The sequence below is a fragment of the Echinops telfairi genome, unplaced genomic scaffold (assembly GCF_000313985.2).
Source record: "Echinops telfairi isolate 266 unplaced genomic scaffold, ASM31398v2 ScPeMD7_7469;HRSCAF=8507_0, whole genome shotgun sequence".
Taxonomy (NCBI): domain Eukaryota; kingdom Metazoa; phylum Chordata; class Mammalia; order Afrosoricida; family Tenrecidae; genus Echinops; species Echinops telfairi.
This window is the reverse complement of record NW_022111372.1, coordinates 87,240,009-87,253,469: the sequence shown is the minus strand read 5'-3', so window position 1 is coordinate 87,253,469 and position 13,461 is coordinate 87,240,009. Positions and strand designations below refer to the sequence as shown.

The window sequence follows — 13,461 nt, the reverse complement described above, 5'->3', positions numbered from 1 at the left end:
ATGATGAGGGCAACAAATGTATAGATGTGCTTTACACAATTGATCTATGTATTGTGATGAATTGTATGAGCCCCAATAAATTGTTTAATAAAAAATATATATAAATAAATGATTAAAAAAAAAAAAAAGAAAGGAGACAAACCCAGATTTGAACTCAGCACCATCACTTACTCACTGCCCATCCACAGGCAAGTTACTACTCACCGAGTATTGGGTCCTTCCTCTACACGTGGCTTATATTGCAAAGCTGGTGGGGTAAGACAATGCGATAACGCTTGTGCCAGTCTTTATACAGCACCCGGGCAAGCCAGAGACTACAAACAGAATTCATTTATTTCAGGCACAAATGTAGGAAGATCCAAAAGGAACGTGTCACAGTACCAAAGCTAGGAATCCGACACAGCCATCAGAAAGGATAACTGTAATTAGTGCTTGAAGCAAATGTTCCTTGGGCGTCCTGCAATATTAATGCTGGCCAGAGGCTCCCTTTAATTAGTGCGTTCATTGTTCATTATGGAACACCGCCATCTGGTGGAAATACCGTGCACATGCAGGCAAGTGAATCAGGTTATATCAGGTCACTTGGTCACGCAAGAAAGAGGCGATTTTGTCTCTTTGTCTACATCCTTGTCCACACTAAGGAAGGTCTGGGGATTCTTGAATATATAGGTCCCCTTTATCTTTAATCAGTCCTCAAACTGAGACAAAGATATAGGACTGGGAGAATGTGTTTGCTCTCAGGCTAGTATTGACCATGTGATCTGAGAAATGGTTCCGGCTTCCTCCGACAATATCATCTAAAGCAGACCAGTACCAGATTAAACACTCTGTACAAAACGCTATTATAATATCTAGATAAATCATATTCTTATCTGAAAGTATTTATTTCAAGCCTCCCCACCCCCGCCAACATCTTCCCCTCCCCAACGAAGGAAGCTGGAGATCTTCCTGGGTGCAAGGCCATGCCGGCCCTGTGCCTTGGCAAAAAGTTCTTGGGGAAATAAATGGAATTAAAAGATAATTGAATTTCCCCCACAAACTTTAGGAAGCACCCGTGGATATCCCTGACAGCAAGCATAGCTGATGCTGAAAACTACTTGGTGTGTATAGCAAGCGTCATTCTGAGTCACAGCCATTACACTTTAGGGACACCTCTTTGCTTCCAGCACAGAAACAAGCTGTATACATAGACTCTCTCATTTCCTCTTCAAACCACCCTTCTTAGAATATTTCAGCCAAACCGAACAAGATGTTTCTAGGGTCTAGAAGTGGTCGTGCCAATTCAAAAATCAGAATCCCTCAGTATATAAATCAGAATCCCTCAGTATATAAATCAGAATCCCTCTGTATATAATGGGGTATCGCATTTAATTCTTACTCCTGGGCACGATGCTTTGGGTCTTCCCACTTTACACTGGTCAAGTTGAGGGCCAGCACAAAGAGAGGAAGTCCTCCGGCAAGATGGACGGACACAGTGGCCATCCACTGGGCTCCAACATAAGCTCACATGTAGGCGGGCCCAGGACCAGGCCGTGTTTCATCCTGCTGGCCATGGGTCCCTACCAGTCATCATCACGGGCTCACAGGCACCTAGCCACACCTAATCACACCTAACCACACCATTAACAGCTATGTTCTAAAAAGAAAGCAATTTTAAAATCTTATACACGTGAAGAAATTTTCTCCGCTCAGGTCTTGTCTAATTCTAGAAGGCCCGGAGTGGTACATATAGTTAAATATTCAACCAGTAGGTTATGAGTTTGAACCTCCCCAGAGGCCCCGCCTCAGAAAGGCCTAGCTGCCAGCTTCCCGATTGTTTACAGTCAAGAACAGCGGTTCTCAACCTTCCTGATGCTGTGACCCTTTCATACAGGTCCTCATGTTGTGGTGACCCCCAACCATAACATTATTTTCATTGCTACTTCATCCCTATTGTTTTGCTACTGTTATGAATTGGGCGACCCCTGTGAAGGGGTTGTTCGACCGCCAAAGGGGCCATGACCCGCAGGTTGAGAACTGCTGGTCGGGAAGGTGCGGCGGAGCAGTTCTGCTCTGACACGCCGAGGCTCTCGGTAGTTGACGGTGGCTTGTTGGCAGGGTTTGCTTCATTCTAACGGCCATGCTGCTTCTACTTGAATACACTGGCGTCCTCAGGGAGAGGGATAGAAAGGGCTCGCTAACCACTGCCCTGGAGTCCCAGACCCAAGTGTGGGCTAAACTTTGGAAACAAGTTATGGTCTATTGGTCAGGTGTCTGTTGGCCCCCGAGAACTCCTGCATCTTCTCCTCAGGATGACTCACTGCCGTTGATTGAGAGTTCATGATGTGCCAGTACGGGTTTTGAAGCTGCTCGCGAGAATGTTACAAAGTTTCCTTCGATCAGCACCGCGGCCCTGTACAAGATGTTCTACTGATGCCATCCACGCCCGTTTCACAAAGGAGGAAACAGAGTCACGGAGCAGTCAGTAACTCCCCCAGGGTTACCTCGTTTCTGAGACAGAGCCCGGCTGGAACCCAGGCGGTCTGCCTCCGGAACACACACTGGTGGCTGCCAGTAGTCTCTTCTGGGGCCTCATCCTGGTGAATGCCCTTTGCTCTCATCGAGCATAGAGAAGCCCCCTCAGAGGACCTAAGGCACAGTCACCCAGGACAACCTTCCCGCATATTTAAGATCAGAACTGCCCCACGTGGTAACAGAAGGGGATGCCTGTTTGCAACCCAGCCTCACTTAGTCTCCATCTGCAGAAGCAGCAAGGCCTTAGGGATGCACAGGCCAAAACGAGAGACCGACCGACTCAGCCAAAATCCCAAAATAGCATGCCTGCAGCAGGCGAACTGGTGATGGAGAGGAGAGGAAGGGGGACTTTCCCCTGCAAGGTCTGGACAGTTCTCAACGACAGCCCACTCAGCTTATGTAAGCAGCTTTCACAGCAACAAATGCAAAGGTCCCACTAATCTAGGACAAACCTGTCAGGTATAGGCTAAACAACGTTCTTTAGCGCCACCCACTCGCACTTTGGGGAACCTGACACCAAACTATTGAATTGTCTGTCCTGACTCCTTGGACCTGCTCCAGAGAGGCTCAGGCGACACCCCAAGGGCAGTGGCAAAGTCATTCTTTGGGAACCAGTCTAGACGGTTCTTGAACATTTCACTCGTGGCAGCAGGCAGTGATGGGTTTGGGGGAAATTCTCGGTCCCCCATATTGATGTACTTTCACACGTACACATTTATTCCATCAGTACATATTGAGCGCCACCGCTGTTCCAGGAGAGTGACAAGTGCTCGGATATCGGTGCGTTCGGCATGGTGGTGTGCCCCAGCAGCTCTGCAGGACAGTGACGAGGCTTTCCCCACTCGGACAGTCACAGCCGCTGAAGCGCACGGGCACTGCGCTCCATCCTGCAGGGTTGCTGTGAGTCACAATCACCTCGAGGGCAGTGAGTTTGCCTGTTTCAGTTGGGCTCTTGAAGTGAAGGTTGGCACTGTGTGGATCACGACACTAACTCTCGTGACACTGACACAAAGAATGGGTTCTACTTTCAGTTAAAGTAATTAAGAAAAAAATGGAAACAATAGAAATATATGTCGATGCCATGAGCAACTTCTTTGCTGAATCAAAGAGTAGTTTCAACACTCGAAGACCCATTCCTTAGGGCTTTTTTGGTATAAGTCACCACGTATCAACTACAGAGACCATGGCATGCTTTGAATCTGCATGATTAACATTTTCTTGCCTCTAGATAATCAATGTAACAATAAGTCAAGCCCAGGTTTATAGCACTTGCCTGTTTCCAAGTCCAAAGTTCCCATCAAACTTAAAGCTATGAACGTTGTCATGGAGCACGGAGCCAGGAAGAGCGGCCGAGGAGTGCACCATTCCAGAGCACTGCCACCAGCCCGATACAGCAGAATCACACAGCATCAAATAATTAGGAAGGCAGGAGTTTTGAGTACTTGATATTTTAAATTTAATTTGTCCGTTCATATAATTTGATTTTTAATAATGGCTGTACCTAATATCTAGCTATCCACAATCCTAGAAGTTTAGCAATTGTTCCTGCAAGTTGGTGTTAGTAGGTCCCAGCACACCGTTGGCCAGGCATAGTCTCTTAGGTCAATATGTTTGCAATTAAGTTGAGGAGCCCTGGTGGCATGGCTGTTAACTGCAAGGCTGGCCGTTTGAATGTGTTAACAAAAGGCCTGCTGGTCCATGGGGCAGTTCAACCCTGTCATGTTGGGTCACAACGAGTCCAAAGCAGCCAAACGGCCCCTAGCAAAAACTAGCAACATCTGTGAGAGACTTGTGGGGAAAAGTACCAGGCGCAGTGGAAGCATTTGCAAAACGGATCCAATGAAGACATGGGTTTGGTGTGAGCTTCATGGAAGCAAAGATGTCTAATTTGAAATCTAGAGGGGGAAAGGGCATTAGCTTCGTGATGGGACTTTAACCAGGTCTAGATGGAGCAACAGCCTATGCTTGAATGAAGTCAGATAGGAGGACCTGTTAGAAATACACAGCATTGCACTTGGGCTAGAACAGAGTGCTCAAGAGAAGTACAGCCAGAATGCTCCTTAGAAGCGAGATGGCGTGACTTCATTTTCATGGACTCTGGACACATTATCGGGAGGGGCCCGTCCCTAGACAGGACATGAAGTAAGCTGAGGGACAGGGAGATTACACTCAGCACACAAGCCTGTATAAAGGAGCTGATGTATTCATAGAGAGAGAAGCCTGGTGACTAAGTGCCACGGCGAGGAGATGGGAGTTATTACTCGCTGGATTCAGAGATTCTGTTTGAAGTGAAGAAACTATTCTGGAAACAGATAGTGGTCATGGTTGTGCAGCATTGTAAACACAATCAACCTCAGTGAACTGTATACTTGAAAATTATTAAAATGGCAAGTCGTATGATATGGATGCACTTTAAAAAATTGTGCTGAGGAGAGTGAGTTTTCATTGAGAATTCAATGAGGGTACCTGGATTAGATTTCATGATAGAAAAATTATTCTGTCTGCAGTATTGGGGTGGGGGGAAGGAGGTAAAATGGAGGTTTAGTACAGCAATCTAGGAGAGATGAAGGTCGCTGGCATCATGATAATGGCAGTGAGAAAGAAGGACGACAGGTGAAACCCAGAGTCACTTAGGAGGCTACATCAGCAGGATTTGTGTGCAATTGAGGGCAGAGTCTTGTGGGGAAAAAATTGAAGAATGAGACTGAGGTTTCTGGCACAGACAACCCAGTAAATGAATGTCAATGGCAGATGGTGAAGGAGTAAGAGATCATTGGCTTTCAGGATGATATGTTTGGTTTTAGCCAGGTTAATTTGTGAAATCTGTAAGTAGAGATAGCTAGGAAACAGTTGAATCTATAGGTTTGAAAAGTAGGACACAGATTTGGGATAGAAAATAATTTCGGTGTCAGCAATATACAGATGCAAACTAAAGTCATATCGGTAACTGAGATAATTCAGACAGTATAAATATGACTAAGATTTTTGGATATTACTTTTCTAGTCATCCAAGTCCATTACATGTTGCCTTTGAATCAATTCTGACTCCTGGAAGCCCCATGTGCTTGACGTACATCCACTCTTAATCATCACAACCACCTACTAACATGACGGTTATTATACTCATTTTTGAAGATAAGAAAATTGAGGTATAGGGAGGGCAACTAACTTCTCCTCCAAGGCCACACGATAAGTAACATATTTGAAACTAATCAATCTTTCATCAAAGTTCACATTCTTAACTCTAGTAGGCTGCTTCTGTGTGCACAATGCATAGACTAAGAAGAGAAGATTATTCAGGACAAAACCCTGAGAATGTAATTATATAAAGCACAAGGAAAAGAACTTACAAGGGAGACTAAATGATGAGAAGAAGTGGAATGTGAGGCTTTTGACTGTGTGTTAGGCAGTGTTCTCTAGATACAAAACCCAGGACACTTATGAGTATGCATATATATGTGGATAGGTTTATACAGCGAGAAGAAATTTAACAGCTAATTAGTCCACACAGCACTATAAAGGGTTCAGTTCAACTCACTTTCATGGAAGAGTTAATATTCTGAATGTCCTTTGACTCATGTGGGCTGCTGGGTCCAAGGTCAAGGAAGCAGACAGCAGATTCCTCCCTTGGGCAAGGCAAGCAGAGTGCCCATGGCAGCAAACAGCAGGGTGGGTCAGCAACAGTCAGTAGCTTGGGAGCTAAGTGAAGCAAGCCTGGATGGGATATCTGACTCAAGCAATGAAAAGTGACAGGATCCACAAGCCTCAAGCTCAAGCAACATACACACCAGCAGTGTGGCAAAGCAGGTCTTGAAGGAGTCTGAAGCTCTAGCAACACGATTCATGGGTTGCCTTGGCCCACAGGTAGTATAGCTCATAGCTTGAGGCATAGAGCTAGCTAAAGCAGCAGCACACTGGTCTAAGCACCAGAAAGCAAGAGAGAGGAGGGCAGGCCCTGTAGAGCCACTTATCTCTTTGTCCTCCAATCAAACTGTGACCTGATTAATCCCACATGTTCCTATTGGTCAGGTTGGCACAAATAACCTAACTATCACAGACGGTAAGGTCAATTTCTTAAGAACAACTTCCTCATAAGCGTGGTAGATAACTGAGCTGCCTCTCCAGACCTTTAGCCACACTCTGATAACTTATATTCTTCCCTGATTCAAATGCAATACTTTATCCTTATAAGAAAGTGCAAAAGACATAGAAAATAAAAATTTTAGATCATCATTATGAAAAAGAAATAAAGAAAAGTGGGACAATGAATCAGTAAGACTAAAGAACTGATGCATTTGAATTACAGTGTTGAAGAAGAGTCCTAAGTATACCATGGAATGTTAGAAGAACAAAAAATTTTTCTTGGAAGAAGTAAAGCCAGAATGTTCCTTAGCAGTGAGGATGGTGAGAGTTGGTCTTAAGTATTTGGGGCATCTGAGCAGGGACTAGCCCCTGGAGAAGGACATCATGCTGGGTAAAGTAGAAGGTCAGAAAAAAGAGGAAGGCCCTCAGTGAGATGGATTGACGCAGTAGCTATAACAAAGGGTTCAAACATTTGAAAGATTGTGCAACTTCAGGAAATGATTTGCTCTGTGGTATGTAGGGTTGCTGTGAGCCAGAATCTACTGGAAGGGACCACCACCACCACCAACAACAACAATCTAGTCACCTGTTGCAGATTGGATCTCTGGTGGCATAGTAGTTATACACAGGGCTGCTAACCAGAAGGTGAGCAATTGAAAACTCTCAGCTGCTCATATAAAGAAAACTATAAAGTTATAGTTTAGGAAAATCACAGGGCAATTCTACTCTGTCCTATAGGGTCACTATGTCTCAGAATTGCACTCAATATCAGTGAGTTTGGTTTCTGTTTTTGGACAGACCTCACTTCAAATCTTTTCCTACACATACAAAAAATAAGTTGCCTTTAAAAGTGTTTTAAATTAAAATTCTTTTTAAACCATTATTGATACTAAGATACACATTTAAAAGTAGACTTTCAGACTTTAAAATCAATGATGCTTTACAGGTAAATGAAACCTCTATTCACTGAAAGAATAGAGCATCTTATACAGGATAGCATCTTGCTATCATGTTGGGATGATATAGAATTGGTTCTGCATTATAGCCACTCCATGACAGAGGAGAACTGCCCCATAGGGTTTTATTAGCTGTAATTTTTATGGAAGTAGATCACCAGGCCTTTCTCCTGTGGATCTATTGAGTAGGTTCATAAGCCAGCCTTTGCTTTAGCAGCCAAGAGCTTACCTGTGATACTACTAAGGCTCCTTTAGTCTTGGTGGTATAAGGTAAGTCATATATTATTTCAAAGTACAAAATGAACAAGAAGGCGCACAGAGAGCAGTCTCTTTTTTACCCTGTCACTGGTCACTAGTGTTGCTCCCGTATCAGGTAGTATTTCTAGTTGCTTGAGCCTTAACATCTATGTGCTTCTGTAAAGATATATAGCCAGGGGAGTTCCGGCAAGATGGCAACCAAGCAAAACACACCAGAGGGACTCTGCGGAAATCAGGGCAGGAGAGCCACTGAGGGAGAAACTCTACTCTTCCAAGTCACAGGAGGAGCATCATAAAGAGAAGTATACAAAGATCTACTAGCTTTTGAAGAGCTGTGGGATTAGGCTTACCACTGCAGAGGCTGACTGGGGCTAGCTTTAGACCTGCTACAGTTGCAGCTAGTGTCAGGCTACTTTAGCCAGCCCAAGGACTTTCGCAGCCACCACCTTTGGGCAGGGTTTAAACCCCTCCAGCCCCACAGTCAAGTGATTGGAGCTTATCTGTTTCTTTACATTTTTTTCTCTCTCTCTTCTCTCACCACAGTCCAGGCAGGCTCAGTTTGATTCCATGCCCACCCCACCCCCCACCTTGCCCTTGCCTTTCACACACCACTGCTGGCCTCCAGGGGATTCCCCTCCACCTAAGACAACTTTTCCAGCCCTTCATCCAGCTGGTGGAGCTCACGCTCACCCTCTGTGGCAAACATAGTGAGGGAATTCTTAGAGGAAAACTTCCCCAGCTTAATGAATGAAAACCAGGCAACCATTCAGGAGGCCAAAAGAATACCAGTGAGACTGAATCCCAAACAGAAGTCACAGCCATATAGTAGTTAAACTGTCCAACTTTGAAGAAAAGGAGGAAATCATAAGAACAGCAAGAAAAGAAAACCATCACAGTCTCCTATAGAGGAACCCAAATAAGCATATGCTCAGACCTATCAGCAGACTCTATGAAGAAGAGGAGAGAGTGGAGTAACATATTCCTAAAATTGAAGGAAAATAATGCGAACCCAAGCATAATCTATCCAGCCAAATTATATAGCAAGAGAGATGTATAAGAGTATTCCCAGACAAGGAAAAACTCAAAGAATGCATTAAAAGAAACCCAGCCCTACAAAGATCCTTGCTGACCCAGTATAAGAAGAAGAAAAACCCTCACTGAGTGCAAATAAGAGACTGCATAGAACAACTCCACCCAGAGGGCAGCAAAGAGAAAACAGCCCCCCACGATAGCATTTGCTCAATGGTGGAAGAAGGCAAGAGTGGACCACACACACGCATATGCACAATGCACTGATAAGAAAGCAAGGTGGGAAAACACCCAACTCAAGGGGTACAAGATGACATCACAGAGTCCACAGATGGATGTAATAATCCTGAATATCAGTGGACTGAACTCAGGCATTAAAAGGCAGAGGCTAGCAGACTGGCTTAGAACACACAACCTGCCAATCTGCTTCTTACAAGAGACACATTTTAAGATTACAGACCAAAATAGGCTGAGAATCAGAGGCTAAAGAAAAATATACCAAGCAAATGGCAACCCTAATCTTGGACAAAATTGATCTCAAGTTGCAAGCCATAAAAAGAGATAAGGAGGGGCACTATATAATAATGCTCAAGGGAACAATATACCAAGAACCAGTGAGCATAAGAAATACATATGAACCCAACCAGAGACCCATGAAATTCATCAAACTCTCCAAAAGATTAAAAAAGCAACCACAGGCTCACTAATTATAGTAGGTGACTTTAATACATCAAGAAAGATAGATCACAGGGAAAGAAGCTTAACAGGAAGCTACAGAGCTAAATATTACAATTAGATGACTTGACCTGATAGATATCTTCAGAACTCTCTATCCAAATGCAAATAATTCACATTCTTTCGAGCCCACATGGCACATACTCAAAGATAGACCACATGCTGGGAAACAAGTTGAATCCATGTAAATTCAAGCATATAGAGATCGTACAGACTTATCTCTCCAACCACTATGCCACAAGGCTGGAAATTTGAGCCCACATGGCATATACTCAAAGATAGACCACATGCTGGGACACAAGTTGAATCCATGCAAATTCAAGCACATAGAGAACATACAGACTTATCTCCCCCACCACTATGCCACAAGGCTGGAAATCAGCAACAGGATGATTAAAAGAGCAACAATCAGAGGATGAATAATTCTCTATTGTAAAAGGAGTGGGTATTGACCCAGATCAGAGACGAAATTAGGAATTTTCTAGAAACCAATGATAATGAGAAGACAACATACCAAATCCATTGGGACATGGCAAAGGCAGTTATTAAAGGAAGTTTGATAGCAATATATGTACACATGAAAAAGAAAGAGAGTCTTCTGGTTGATATGCTGGTACAAAACTTACAGCAATTAGAGCAGAGTCAACAGGTTGACTTCTAATAGCAAAAGAAAAGAAATAACAAAAAATCAGGGCTGAGATTCATGAGAGGGAAAACAAGAAAACTATGAAAAAAAACTAATGCAGGTAAAAGTTGGTTCTTTGAAAGGATTCAGAGAACCAACAGAATGCTGGCAAACCTAACCAAGGAAAGGAGGGAACAAATCTATAGCAAGAATGAGGGATGAAACAGGGATATTACCATGGTCCCTAATGAAATCAAAAGGATAATTACACAGTACTATAAAGGCCTGTACTCCAATGAATTAAAAAACTTGGAAGGCATGGACAAATACTTGGAAAAACAATCCCTACCTAGACTATCCCAGATGAATGTCAAGAATCGCAATAGACCCATAGCAATTGAAGAAATAGATAAGATTATCAAGGAATTTCCAACAACAACAAAAAATCCTTATGGCCAGATGGTTTTACAGGAGAATTATACCAAGCATTCAGGGAAGAACTGACACCAATCCTACACAAAGTCTTCCAGAACATAGACACTCCTGATCCCTTTCTATGAAGCTAGTATAACTCTGATACTGAAAGCAGAAAAGGATCCCACAAGAATTGAGAACTACAAACCAATGTTCCTAATGAACATTGATGCAAAAATCCTTAATAAAATACTGGCCAAATGAATACAAAAGTATATAAAATAAACAATTCACCATGACCAAGTAGGATTCATACCAGGGATGCAGGGATGGTTCAAAATATGAAAGACTATTAGTATTATTCACCACATTGACATGAAAAATTATAAGGAGCATACGATAATATTGATACACGTGGAAAAAGCATTTGACAACGTCCAACACCAATTCCTATTTAAGACACTCAAGAAGATAGGAATGGAAGGAAAAGTGCTCAATATAATACAAGCTATGTATGAAAAACCAATGGCCAATGTGGTAGTCAATGGAGAAAAGACTAACACAATCCCACTGAAAAAGGGGACCAGACAAGTTTGCCCGTTGTCCCCAATCTTATTTAGCATCATACTGGAGGTCCTAGCTAATAACAGAAGGCAAAGAAAAGACATCAAAATATTCACCTGGGGAAGGAAGAGGTGAAACTATTATTATTCACAAATGATATGATTTTATATATGGAAAATCTCAAAAGCTTCACAAGGGAAGCCATAGAGGAATATGGCAGAGTGGCAGGATACAAGATCAACAAACAGAAGTCTATCAGACTGCTATACATATTGGATAAGACTATGGAAGAGGAAGTCAAAAAGGTAGTACCTTTTGCAATGGCCAAGCACAAACTGAAATATCTAGGGATATACCTGACTAAAAAAACAAAAGATTTGTATGAGGAAAACTACAGAACATAATTACAAAAAACCAGAGTGACCTAAACAAATGGAAGAATACCCCATACTCGTGGATCAGAAGACTCATTATAGTAAAGATGTCAGTTCTGACCAAGGCAATCTATAAGTTTAATACTATCCTGATATAAATAACATCATAATTCCTCAAAGAACTAGAAAAACTGATTACCAACTTCATATAGAGAGGGAAGAAGCCCAGAATTAGCAGAGAACTCAAGAAGAAGGACAAAGTTGGAGAGCTTGTTTTACCTGACTTTAGGACCTATTATACAGCTACAGTGGTCAAAACAGTGTGGAATTGGTATAATGACAGATACACAGAACAATGGGAAATAACTGAAAACCCAGAAGTTAAAATCATCAGCATAGATACAGATGTTCTTTTTAAGGGCCCCCAAAATATTTAATGAGAAGCAGATGCCCTCTTCAACAAGTGGTACTGGAAAAAATGGGTACCTCCCTGCAGAAAAATGAAATAAGACCCTTACCTCACTGCACGCACAAGAATAAACCCAAGGTGGATCACAGACCTTGAGGTAAAACCCCAAAGTATTAGGGCCATCAGTGAGGGATTTAGGACAAAACTGAGAAATTTGGCACAGGGAATACTACTGGAAATAGGGAAGAATATAAACACAGAGGGGGCACAGATTGACAAATTGGATATACTGAAGATAAAACACCTGCGTACATTGAAATAATTAACCAAGGGAGTAATAAGAGAGACCACAGACTGGGAAAACATCTTTAGCAATGACACATCAGACAAAGGCCTTATTACTAAAATCTATAATACTCTGCTGGTTTACAATAAGAACAAACTAATTGCCCACTGAGGAGGTGGGTAAAGGACCTGAACAGAAGTCTCACAAGAGCAGAAATCCGAATGGCCAATAAACATATGAGAAAATATTCCTGATCATTAGCCATTAGAGAAATGCTAATTAAAACGATGAGATACCACCTAATATTCTTAAAGATAGCCCAATTCAAAAAATCAGAAAGTAACAAGTGTTGGAGTGGCTGTGGTGAGATAGGAACTCTCATCCACTGCTGGTGGACCTGTAAGTATGTACAGCTATTATAGAAACTGATTTGGCCATATCTAAAACAGATGGAAACTGAGCTACCATATGATCCAGCACTCATTCTACTGGGCATATACCCGGAAGAGGCAAGAAACAAACCATGGCCAGACATCTGTGCTCCAATGTTCATTGTGGAGCAGTTCACAATCACAAGGAGTTGAAAACAACCCAAATTTCATCAATGGTCAAATGGATCAAAAAATGGTGGTGCATACGTACAATGGAGTACTATGCATCCCTAAAAAGCAGTGATTACCACATGAAGCACATGATGAATTGGAGGAAATTACGCTAAGCAAAGTAAGCCAAGCCCAACAAAAATATCTCACAGGGACAGAAAATGTCCCACCTCAAGTGAGCTATTTATCTCATTAGTGCCTCCAAATGAGGTCATCAAGCTGCAACCCGATTGACAGGTAAACTCCACCCCTTCAATCTTAATCCTATCAAATTCACAACAGATTATATACCTAACACAACATATAAGCCCCTCCCAGGGAGATGGGCAATAGAAAAGTGGGTGAAGGGAGACAGTAGGTGGAGTAAGACATGAAGAAATAATAATTTATAGAATATCAAGGGTTCATGAGGGAAGGAGGGATGGTGGGAGACGGGGAAAATGAACCGATACCAAAGACTCAACTAGAAAGAAAATGTATAGAAAACGATGATGGCAATATGCGTACAAATGTGTTTGACACAATGGATGGATGGATTGTGGGGACCCAATGCCCATCTGTAGACAACTGGACATCCCTTGTAGAGGGGTAGTGGGGAGGAGATGAGTCACT

At 42.6% G+C, this 13,461-nt stretch overlaps 1 protein-coding gene and 1 pseudogene across 2 annotated transcripts in view; both read right to left on the bottom strand.

Annotated features, from left to right (window-relative positions):
* LOC115873492 overlaps window positions 1–3,879 on the bottom strand; it is an 89,492-nt pseudogene extending 85,613 nt beyond the window's left edge.
* PPP2R2B (protein phosphatase 2 regulatory subunit Bbeta) overlaps window positions 1–13,461 on the bottom strand; it is a 569,986-nt gene that overhangs the window by 485,887 nt on the left and 70,638 nt on the right. The window lies entirely within an intron of this gene.